The 11,048-nt window shown below is 42.2% G+C and overlaps 1 pseudogene; it reads left to right on the top strand.

Moving 5' to 3' along the window:
- LOC134323113 (NAD-dependent malic enzyme, mitochondrial-like) overlaps positions 1–1,956 on the top strand; it is a 3,496-nt pseudogene extending 1,540 nt beyond the window's left edge.
- The last annotated feature ends 9,092 nt before the right edge of the window (positions 1,957–11,048 follow it).

The raw sequence follows: 11,048 nt of genomic DNA, 5'->3' as shown, positions 1-11,048 counted from the left end.
TGTTTGCCAGTGGGAATCCGTTTGCTGCTGTAACTCTGGATGATGGCAGGATGGTGATTCTGGGACAGGGGAACAATGCTTACATATTCCCAGGTGTGGATTTGTGTTTTCCTATTTTATTTTTCCAATAATTTGGAAAAATGAATGAGTTGTGGTTTTGGGCCATGAATTCTCTGAGTGTTATTTGGGGTACCTCTGATCTTGGGTCCTGCCAGCGTTTAGAAGCTGTACAAGTAATTACTGAATTTATTTACATCCAGAGGACAAACTTCATCCACAAAAACAATAATAATGATTATCATCTTTATTTAGTGTAAATATATTTTTATTTTGTACTCTTTCACTGTACAGTCTATTATGTTTTTTACCTCGACTAATAGAAATGTGTGTGTGTGTGTGTGTGTGTGTGTGTGTGTGTGTGTGTGTGTGTGTGTGTGTGTGTGTGTGTGTGTGTGTGTGTGTGTGTGTGTGTGTGTGTGTGTGTGTGTGTTAGGTGTGGCTCTGGCAGAAATTCTGAGTGGTGTCAGACACATCAGTGATACGGTGTTCCTCGAGGCTGCTAAGGTAAACATTGTTGTGTGTGTGTGTGTGTGTGTGTGTGTGTGTGTGTGTGTGTGTGTGTGTGTGTGTGTGTGTGTGTGTGTGCGTGCACATGCATGTGTTAGGCAACACTCATGCTGCCCATGTTATTAGGATTATTTGCTTATTAATGTAAGTATTAAACCATGTAGCAGCAGCAGCAGCAGCCACCTATAAACTTATAAAGACTCAGATTAAGATCTTTATGTTTACTTTAAACAGCAGAATAGAAAAATGTATAGCTTTCTTGTTGTGTAATAATTTAGGTTGTATTTCTTGATGCAACGGTGGACTGTATTAAGTGATAATGGTTTTCTAAGGTTTTCTTGTTAGTGTATGTGGCTAAATTTATCACAGTATCATGATGGTTTTTAATATGATGCTGATGGTTATAAGGTCACTCACCTTCTCTCTCTCTCTCTCTCTCTCTCTCTCTCTCTCTCTCTCTCTCTCTCTCTCTCCCTCTCCCTCTCTCTCTCTCTCTCTCTCTCTCTCTCTCTCTCTCTCACTGTTTGTATATGTGTGTGTGTATCAGATCTTAGCAGAGCAGTTGACGGATGAGGAACTGAATCAGAATCAGGGTCGTCTCTACCCTCCTCTTTCTTTACAGATGGCTGTGAGGATAAGATTTGTGTTTATACATACACACAATGTGAGTAAAATTATGTTGACATCCCTTCTAATTATTGAGTTCAGGTGTTTAGGTCACACCCATTGCTTCCAAGTTTTTTGCAACAGTTTGGTAAAGTTTGTACATCATACAGATACATGCTGTGGAAATGTAATTAAACACATTGTTATCAGTGCTGTGAGTGGAACTAGCGCTCCAACCAAAAATATAAAGTGATCAGAAAGTGTCTACTGATTGACTAAAGAAAGATAAATACACCTTGTGTTCCTAACTGTCCACCCACAATCAGTGCTAACAGGGTATGTGTTCCCAAAAAAAAAAAGTGTGTGTGTTTGTTTAGGTGGTGGAGTTTCTGTACAGTAAAGGAATGGCATTTCGGTACCCAGAGCCACTGGATAAGGAGGCGTATGTGAGATCCATTGTGTGTAACATGGAGTACGATTCCTTCCTCCCAGACATCTACGAACGGGCTGGAGTGTCCCATAGTCCTATAGTGGAGTAATCATACACCCTATAGCATACACCTGAAACAGTCACACCCTTAATTTACAGCTGTGTAATGTTTAACTATCACACATCCCCATGGGGAGTGATTCCTAAACTCCTTCTGCTAATGTAAATGTACAGTGTTGCTATTAATAAAACACTCCACGTGTGTGTGTGTGTGTGTGTGTGTGTGTGTGTGTGTGTGTGTGTGTGTGTGTGTGTGTGTGTGTGTGTGTGTGTGTGTGTGTGTGTGTGTATCAGCTATTACATTTAGTGCTTTGTGTTTCTATGTGTGTTGGTGTGTATTTGGGTTTATTTCACTGCAGGCTTACAGTATTCATTATAATAAAATGTGGGGGTGGGCGAGGTTAGTTGGGTCAGTGAGAAAATGTCGAAAAAAGTGTAACTTTAGTTTCACCCTAAGCTGGATTTTAACATAGGGCCTAGAACCTGAGAGAACTACATGTGCTGCACTCAGCCCACTGTGCTACTCAAACAACGACGTGTTAGATCTGTTGTAACGCTGATATAACCTGTGCACACAATAAGCCTAAAAGTGAAAACTACTTGAAATAAAAAGTGCTTTGTAATTCCCACAGTAACGTCAGAAGCCATTCACTCTGTTACAGGTTGAAAAATAGTGAAGAAATAGCCTTTGCTTGATTTGAATGAAGTTGACCCAACAAAGCATGTGTTTGTACCATTTCCATTCTGTCCCAAATGTTTGTGATGTAGAGTTTTATATTTGTATTTGTCTTTCTATTGTTATTTTAAAAATATGCAATTTGCACAGTTAGGTTAGTAATTAGTATAGTTTTGCTTTGTGTTTTCATGTACTCCCATGTAGTGTTTTTAATGTAGAAGTACATTTTCACCAGCTGTAGAAAAGGGCAATGAAACAAGTTTACTTTGAAATACCATGATTATTAGCTCAGGGGGATATTCCAGAAAGCGGGTTTAACAAACTTCAAACTTCAACCTGAACTGCGAGTTGACTTATCTCACCATGTCATAGCAAGAGTTTTCGGATCCACAAAAGCGGATCAGGGTTAGATTACTCAAGTCTGAGTAGATTGAACCCAGCAGAAGCGCGTTGACGGTTAACTATAAACAGGCATTCTCAATGGAGTTGCGATAAATAGATTGACCATGGATGTGAATGAAAGAAAAAGTAGTCCGTCATATTTGACACCAATAGAAGTGTTATTTTTAATGTTTGCGTGTGCAGATCCTGAAAATGTTTTAGACGTGAAAGTAATACAGCAGCGGAAAAGGACCTCACAAATGGCAAAAACAGTTAATGAGTTTAAATGAATAAAAAAAACGTAACCATAATGAAACATTTAGCAGAAGGATAGGGTAAAATTGTTTAATATGTCAGTTGTAATATTTGTCTCGATTTTAAACGTTTTTTTTTTTCATTTACTCAATCTAGGTGGAATCAGATGCACATTGCAGCAGATAAAAATGAAACACAAAAACTATATGTTCAAGGCATATTTATTACATGTAGATCATTAGTCTGTAGTGCATAAACTGTGTAATATTAAGAACTGCATTGGTGCAGTCTGAACCCTTTTTATTGGCATCTCTCCAGTGATTGGTGGAGTGGTTTTGAGCCTCCTGCAATTGTTAGTGATGTAAATGTTCCTATAGATCCTAATAAATGTAAATAATGTTCTTTAATAAAAAAAAAAAAAAAAAAAAACACACTGTTGAAGGACGATAAAGAAACCATCTCCGCTGCCTCAGAGTGGGATGATACTGGGAGGCCTACAGAGGTACAGTATATGTTGAACATAGAGCATGGCATTTCATTTGATCTACCATGATAATGTGTGTGACTGTGCTCTAACAGAATGTGATGGGTAGTTCCGAATGAAATGAGGGACCATCCACCTCCAAAGCTCAACTTATAACAGTAAAAATGTCTTACCAAATATGTGAAATATTTCGAAGACATTAAGCTATGTTTGATCATAACATGCTATTTTTGTCTCTTTCTTTGAAGTTGTGTGTAAATAAAATGTATTATACAAGGTCCATGTGGAGAAACAAAGTGCAAAGTGTGATCCTCAGGTGGAGCATCTAAAACAGACAAGGCTATAAATTGAGTTGCTTGAATTTCAGATGGGTGTCGGTGCTAAGGGTGTATAAATATAAATGTTGTCACTAAAGAATAAGGACAAGGAAACGAAGTTGTTGCATTGTTTTCTTTTCAGTGATCATGGACAGAGCCTGACTATTTGTCTTCGATATTTGTAATGTGGGGAGCATCACATAAGATGTTAATGAAAGCATCTGCATAAGATGGAGAACAGTAGGTTGCAGAACATGTATTAAATGTTCGACTGTTTTATTTGACATTTGTAAATTTTTGAAGATAATGGTCACTACCTGTATGTGTAGGGATATTCTGTCTGCTGTTGAAATAATAAAAGAGAAGATTTGAATAAAATCCACATCTGGATTTCACTCCAGATTTCACTGATTAATGTGGCTGTAAAAATACTACTAGCAATAAAATGATATACAGTACATTTAAAGCACAAATGATTTTAGCTTACTAAACTGTGTGTGTGTGTGTGTGTGTGTGTGTGTGTGTGTGTGTGTGTGTGTGTGTGTGTGTGTGTGTGTGTGTGTGTGTGTGTGTGTGTGTGTGTGTATTTTCCATGAATCCATAACATTCCATCCATAATGTTCTAACTAATGTTGTAACAAGCCTTTTATGAATATTGTGATTATTGTGAGTAATAATGTTGAAGCTGCCCCTTGTGGTAACCGTCCCCACTCTCCCCGAATTGACTGATAAAAACGGAAAGGTTTGCGAATAAATCCATCGTGAAATGATGAATGTGAGTTTAATGACTCGTTCCCAACTAAGATGTGTTCGAATACTTAGCGCGTCTGTATCCGCTGGATCCTGGAGTAAAGGACCCCCCGGGTTTACATGAGGAAAGTGCGAGTAACCCCGGGTTACCCACCCCTAATACTTTCTATTTTTTCTGAATGTAAAGTTTTGTAAAATGATATTGTGTCAGTGCTGCCCAGCGTGTTCAGGGATGAGATTGATGAAGAATGTACTGAGCACTGATTGCTGATGCTTTTGATCAGCTTGTATGTTTTGTTGTTATTAGTTGTTGATCTATTTGTCAGGTTTGTGTAATGAATGATTTGCTTGATTGTATTGTGTGAGTGGGTTGAGTGTGCATCGTAAATAAGAAGGTATTTTTTGTAAAGATGACTATAATATAGTGAAATAAAAGAAGTCGGTCGGGGCGCACAGATAGCTGAGCGGGTTTTTCCACAGATAGTGCAGTGGAGCTGAGAGATGTGAACCTACCGGGTTCGAATCTCGGCTCTGCTGTCTACTGCTCGACTGTGCGCCCCCTGGCAGGGGGGTTGCCCCCTGCCGGCGATCACTTTACAACAATATATGCAAATCCATGAAAGATTTGAAGAAAAGCCCTAAAATAAATCCATAAATAATAATAGTAACTCAGCAATAATAGTAGATGATGTATTTCTATGTGTGTACTATATATGATAATAACATGTACGAAGTGAATGGATAAACATGTAATATGTGTGAGGGTTTTCTGAATGAGTGCTGTGAATGGTTGTTGACTTATTACAATATGTGATGAAGATTTCGATTATTGTATGCAAACAGAAACATACTAGTGAATAAAATGTAAATGTGAATTAGAGCTGCGTATGAATATCAGTGAATTTTAAGGACGATGGCGCACTCAGGTGTCCATTTTGTGTAATGACATGAATAATTTTGTTTGAATGAGTGTTTTTTGTGTCGTACTAGTTTGTTTTGTTTAAGCCCTTGGCAGTCCAGCCTATTTTTGTGCATTTTTCGCTTGAAAGACATACCTAATTTCTAAGGCTTGTCATTCATAAAGTTTAAAAGATAACCCAAAAATTGTACTTCAGTGTTGTAGAAAACCCTTTAAAGTATCCTAAAAACACAGCCCATGATTGGCATTGGCAAATGGCATGATTATATTTGACCATGCTTAAATGATGATAAAAAACCCAAAAATGTAGGTGCTTTTAAATGTTTTTTTTGAAAATCCAAAGTTTCAGTGAGTATAAGCAGGACTGCAGGTGTGTATATCACCTAAACAACACTATAGAGTTGTGTTGAAGGGTATTTTGTAACATCATCTCGCATTTTAGGCCTCTACACTGTAAGCCCGGATAAGTTGAATGTACTTAAAAAATTAGAGGAAACCAGTTGCCTTAAAAAAGTGAAGTAATGTATAATGAAAATTGAGTTAGCATAACTTAAAACATGAAGTTATTATACCTAAAAGGCAAGTTGATGAAATGTTTTTATACCAACTGCTTTTCCCAATAATTGTACTTATTATCTTGAGCTCAATGGAAAAAAGTATTGATTTGTTGTTAGTTTTCATGTTAATCACATATGAAATATAAATGACAAATGTTTATAGTAAAAGAGACACAATTGTGAAATAATTTTAGTTTATTTAAGTTCATAAGTATTTACTTAAAATCCAACATGTGAAGAAAACATGTTTAAAACTGTAGAAAGTGTATCTAAAGTTGTGATGAAACCCAAACAGCTCCTCACAGTAACCATGAACCTGTAAAACAAGAAAAAGAAAGAAGAAACAGAAGTATGAAAATGAAAATGAATAGCATTAATTTAAGGATTAAAGTAAAGCAAGCCAGCACACTCTTTGCTTCGTATGAAAGCTAGCATGCAGCCTAAATACGGCAAATAAAGCAGTGCTGTTTGATGATTTATTTAGTTAGTGTCAACATTAAGATAATTTATTTTGAACAAAATTGATAAGTAAAGTACAACACTTACCAAAGTTAGGGTTAGGGTTAGGGTTAGGGTTAGGGTTAGGGTTAGGGTTAGGGTTAGGGTTAGGGTTAGGGTTAGGGTTAGGGTTAGGGTTAGGGTTAGGGTTAGGGTTAGGGTTAGGGTTAGGGTTAGGGTTAGGGTTAGGGTTAGGGTTAGGGTTAGGGTTAGGGTTAGGGTTAGGGTTAGGGTTAGGGTTAGGGTTAGGGTTAGGGTTAGGGTTAGGGTTAGGGTTAGGGTTAGGGTTAGGGTTAGGGTTAGGGTTAGGGTTAGGGTTAGGGTTAGGGTTAGGGTTAGGGTTAGGGTTAGGGTTAGGGTTAGGGTTAGGGTTAGGGTTAGGGTTAGGGTTAGGGTTAGGGTTAGGGTTAGGGTTAGGGTTAGGGTTAGGGTTAGGGTTAGGGTTAGGGTTAGGGTTAGGGTTAGGGTTAGGGTTAGGGTTAGGGTTAGGGTTAGGGTTAGGGTTAGGGTTAGGGTTAGGGTTAGGGTTAGGGTTAGGGTTAGGGTTAGGGTTAGGGTTAGGGTTAGGGTTAGGGTTAGGGTTAGGGTTAGGGTTAGGGTTAGGGTTAGGGTTAGGGTTAGGGTTAGGGTTAGGGTTAGGGTTAGGGTTAGGGTTAGGGTTAGGGTTAGGGTTAGGGTTAGGGTTAGGGTTAGGGTTAGGGTTAGGGTTAGGGTTAGGGTTAGGGTTAGGGTTAGGGTTAGGGTTAGGGTTAGGGTTAGGGTTAGGGTTAGGGTTAGGGTTAGGGTTAGGGTTAGGGTTAGGGTTAGGGTTAGGGTTAGGGTTAGGGTTAGGGTTAGGGTTAGGGTTAGGGTTAGGGTTAGGGTTAGGGTTAGGGTTAGGGTTAGGGTTAGGGTTAGGGTTAGGGTTAGGGTTAGGGTTAGGGTTAGGGTTAGGGTTAGGGTTAGGGTTAGGGTTAGGGTTAGGGTTAGGGTTAGGGTTAGGGTTAGGGTTAGGGTTAGGGTTAGGGTTAGGGTTAGGGTTAGGGTTAGGGTTAGGGTTAGGGTTAGGGTTAGGGTTAGGGTTAGGGTTAGGGTTAGGGTTAGGGTTAGGGTTAGGGTTAGGGTTAGGGTTAGGGTTAGGGTTAGGGTTAGGGTTAGGGTTAGGGTTAGGGTTAGGGTTAGGGTTAGGGTTAGGGTTAGGGTTAGGGTTAGGGTTAGGGTTAGGGTTAGGGTTAGGGTTAGGGTTAGGGTTAGGGTTAGGGTTAGGGTTAGGGTTAGGGTTAGGGTTAGGGTTAGGGTTAGGGTTAGGGTTAGGGTTAGGGTTAGGGTTAGGGTTAGGGTTAGGGTTAGGGTTAGGGTTAGGGTTAGGGTTAGGGTTAGGGTTAGGGTTAGGGTTAGGGTTAGGGTTAGGGTTAGGGTTAGGGTTAGGGTTAGGGTTAGGGTTAGGGTTAGGGTTAGGGTTAGGGTTAGGGTTAGGGTTAGGGTTAGGGTTAGGGTTAGGGTTAGGGTTAGGGTTAGGGTTAGGGTTAGGGTTAGGGTTAGGGTTAGGGTTAGGGTTAGGGTTAGGGTTAGGGTTAGGGTTAGGGTTAGGGTTAGGGTTAGGGTTAGGGTTAGGGTTAGGGTTAGGGTTAGGGTTAGGGTTAGGGTTAGGGTTAGGGTTAGGGTTAGGGTTAGGGTTAGGGTTAGGGTTAGGGTTAGGGTTAGGGTTAGGGTTAGGGTTAGGGTTAGGGTTAGGGTTAGGGTTAGGGTTAGGGTTAGGGTTAGGGTTAGGGTTAGGGTTAGGGTTAGGGTTAGGGTTAGGGTTAGGGTTAGGGTTAGGGTTAGGGTTAGGGTTAGGGTTAGGGTTAGGGTTAGGGTTAGGGTTAGGGTTAGGGTTAGGGTTAGGGTTAGGGTTAGGGTTAGGGTTAGGGTTAGGGTTAGGGTTAGGGTTAGGGTTAGGGTTAGGGTTAGGGTTAGGGTTAGGGTTAGGGTTAGGGTTAGGGTTAGGGTTAGGGTTAGGGTTAGGGTTAGGGTTAGGGTTAGGGTTAGGGTTAGGGTTAGGGTTAGGGTTAGGGTTAGGGTTAGGGTTAGGGTTAGGGTTAGGGTTAGGGTTAGGGTTAGGGTTAGGGTTAGGGTTAGGGTTAGGGTTAGGGTTAGGGTTAGGGTTAGGGTTAGGGTTAGGGTTAGGGTTAGGGTTAGGGTTAGGGTTAGGGTTAGGGTTAGGGTTAGGGTTAGGGTTAGGGTTAGGGTTAGGGTTAGGGTTAGGGTTAGGGTTAGGGTTAGGGTTAGGGTTAGGGTTAGGGTTAGGGTTAGGGTTAGGGTTAGGGTTAGGGTTAGGGTTAGGGTTAGGGTTAGGGTTAGGGTTAGGGTTAGGGTTAGGGTTAGGGTTAGGGTTAGGGTTAGGGTTAGGGTTAGGGTTAGGGTTAGGGTTAGGGTTAGGGTTAGGGTTAGGGTTAGGGTTAGGGTTAGGGTTAGGGTTAGGGTTAGGGTTAGGGTTAGGGTTAGGGTTAGGGTTAGGGTTAGGGTTAGGGTTAGGGTTAGGGTTAGGGTTAGGGTTAGGGTTAGGGTTAGGGTTAGGGTTAGGGTTAGGGTTAGGGTTAGGGTTAGGGTTAGGGTTAGGGTTAGGGTTAGGGTTAGGGTTAGGGTTAGGGTTAGGGTTAGGGTTAGGGTTAGGGTTAGGGTTAGGGTTAGGGTTAGGGTTAGGGTTAGGGTTAGGGTTAGGGTTAGGGTTAGGGTTAGGGTTAGGGTTAGGGTTAGGGTTAGGGTTAGGGTTAGGGTTAGGGTTAGGGTTAGGGTTAGGGTTAGGGTTAGGGTTAGGGTTAGGGTTAGGGTTAGGGTTAGGGTTAGGGTTAGGGTTAGGGTTAGGGTTAGGGTTAGGGTTAGGGTTAGGGTTAGGGTTAGGGTTAGGGTTAGGGTTAGGGTTAGGGTTAGGGTTAGGGTTAGGGTTAGGGTTAGGGTTAGGGTTAGGGTTAGGGTTAGGGTTAGGGTTAGGGTTAGGGTTAGGGTTAGGGTTAGGGTTAGGGTTAGGGTTAGGGTTAGGGTTAGGGTTAGGGTTAGGGTTAGGGTTAGGGTTAGGGTTAGGGTTAGGGTTAGGGTTAGGGTTAGGGTTAGGGTTAGGGTTAGGGTTAGGGTTAGGGTTAGGGTTAGGGTTAGGGTTAGGGTTAGGGTTAGGGTTAGGGTTAGGGTTAGGGTTAGGGTTAGGGTTAGGGTTAGGGTTAGGGTTAGGGTTAGGGTTAGGGTTAGGGTTAGGGTTAGGGTTAGGGTTAGGGTTAGGGTTAGGGTTAGGGTTAGGGTTAGGGTTAGGGTTAGGGTTAGGGTTAGGGTTAGGGTTAGGGTTAGGGTTAGGGTTAGGGTTAGGGTTAGGGTTAGGGTTAGGGTTAGGGTTAGGGTTAGGGTTAGGGTTAGGGTTAGGGTTAGGGTTAGGGTTAGGGTTAGGGTTAGGGTTAGGGTTAGGGTTAGGGTTAGGGTTAGGGTTAGGGTTAGGGTTAGGGTTAGGGTTAGGGTTAGGGTTAGGGTTAGGGTTAGGGTTAGGGTTAGGGTTAGGGTTAGGGTTAGGGTTAGGGTTAGGGTTAGGGTTAGGGTTAGGGTTAGGGTTAGGGTTAGGGTTAGGGTTAGGGTTAGGGTTAGGGTTAGGGTTAGGGTTAGGGTTAGGGTTAGGGTTAGGGTTAGGGTTAGGGTTAGGGTTAGGGTTAGGGTTAGGGTTAGGGTTAGGGTTAGGGTTAGGGTTAGGGTTAGGGTTAGGGTTAGGGTTAGGGTTAGGGTTAGGGTTAGGGTTAGGGTTAGGGTTAGGGTTAGGGTTAGGGTTAGGGTTAGGGTTAGGGTTAGGGTTAGGGTTAGGGTTAGGGTTAGGGTTAGGGTTAGGGTTAGGGTTAGGGTTAGGGTTAGGGTTAGGGTTAGGGTTAGGGTTAGGGTTAGGGTTAGGGTTAGGGTTAGGGTTAGGGTTAGGGTTAGGGTTAGGGTTAGGGTTAGGGTTAGGGTTAGGGTTAGGGTTAGGGTTAGGGTTAGGGTTAGGGTTAGGGTTAGGGTTAGGGTTAGGGTTAGGGTTAGGGTTAGGGTTAGGGTTAGGGTTAGGGTTAGGGTTAGGGTTAGGGTTAGGGTTAGGGTTAGGGTTAGGGTTAGGGTTAGGGTTAGGGTTAGGGTTAGGGTTAGGGTTAGGGTTAGGGTTAGGGTTAGGGTTAGGGTTAGGGTTAGGGTTAGGGTTAGGGTTAGGGTTAGGGTTAGGGTTAGGGTTAGGGTTAGGGTTAGGGTTAGGGTTAGGGTTAGGGTTAGGGTTAGGGTTAGGGTTAGGGTTAGGGTTAGGGTTAGGGTTAGGGTTAGGGTTAGGGTTAGGGTTAGGGTTAGGGTTAGGGTTAGGGTTAGGGTTAGGGTTAGGGTTAGGGTTAGGGTTAGGGTTAGGGTTAGGGTTAGGGTTAGGGTTAGGGTTAGGGTTAGGGTTAGGGTTAGGGTTAGGGTTAGGGTTAGGGTTAGGGTTAGGGTTAGGGTTAGGGTTAGGGTTAGGGTTAGGGTTAGGGTTAGGGTTAGGGTTAGGGTTAGGGTTAGGGTTAGGGTTAGGGTTAGGGTTAGGGTTAGGGTTAGGGTTAGGGTTAGGGT

This window comes from Trichomycterus rosablanca, chromosome 11 (assembly GCF_030014385.1).
Source record: "Trichomycterus rosablanca isolate fTriRos1 chromosome 11, fTriRos1.hap1, whole genome shotgun sequence".
Classification (NCBI taxonomy): domain Eukaryota; kingdom Metazoa; phylum Chordata; class Actinopteri; order Siluriformes; family Trichomycteridae; genus Trichomycterus; species Trichomycterus rosablanca.
This window is presented reverse-complemented; position numbering and strand designations above follow the sequence as displayed.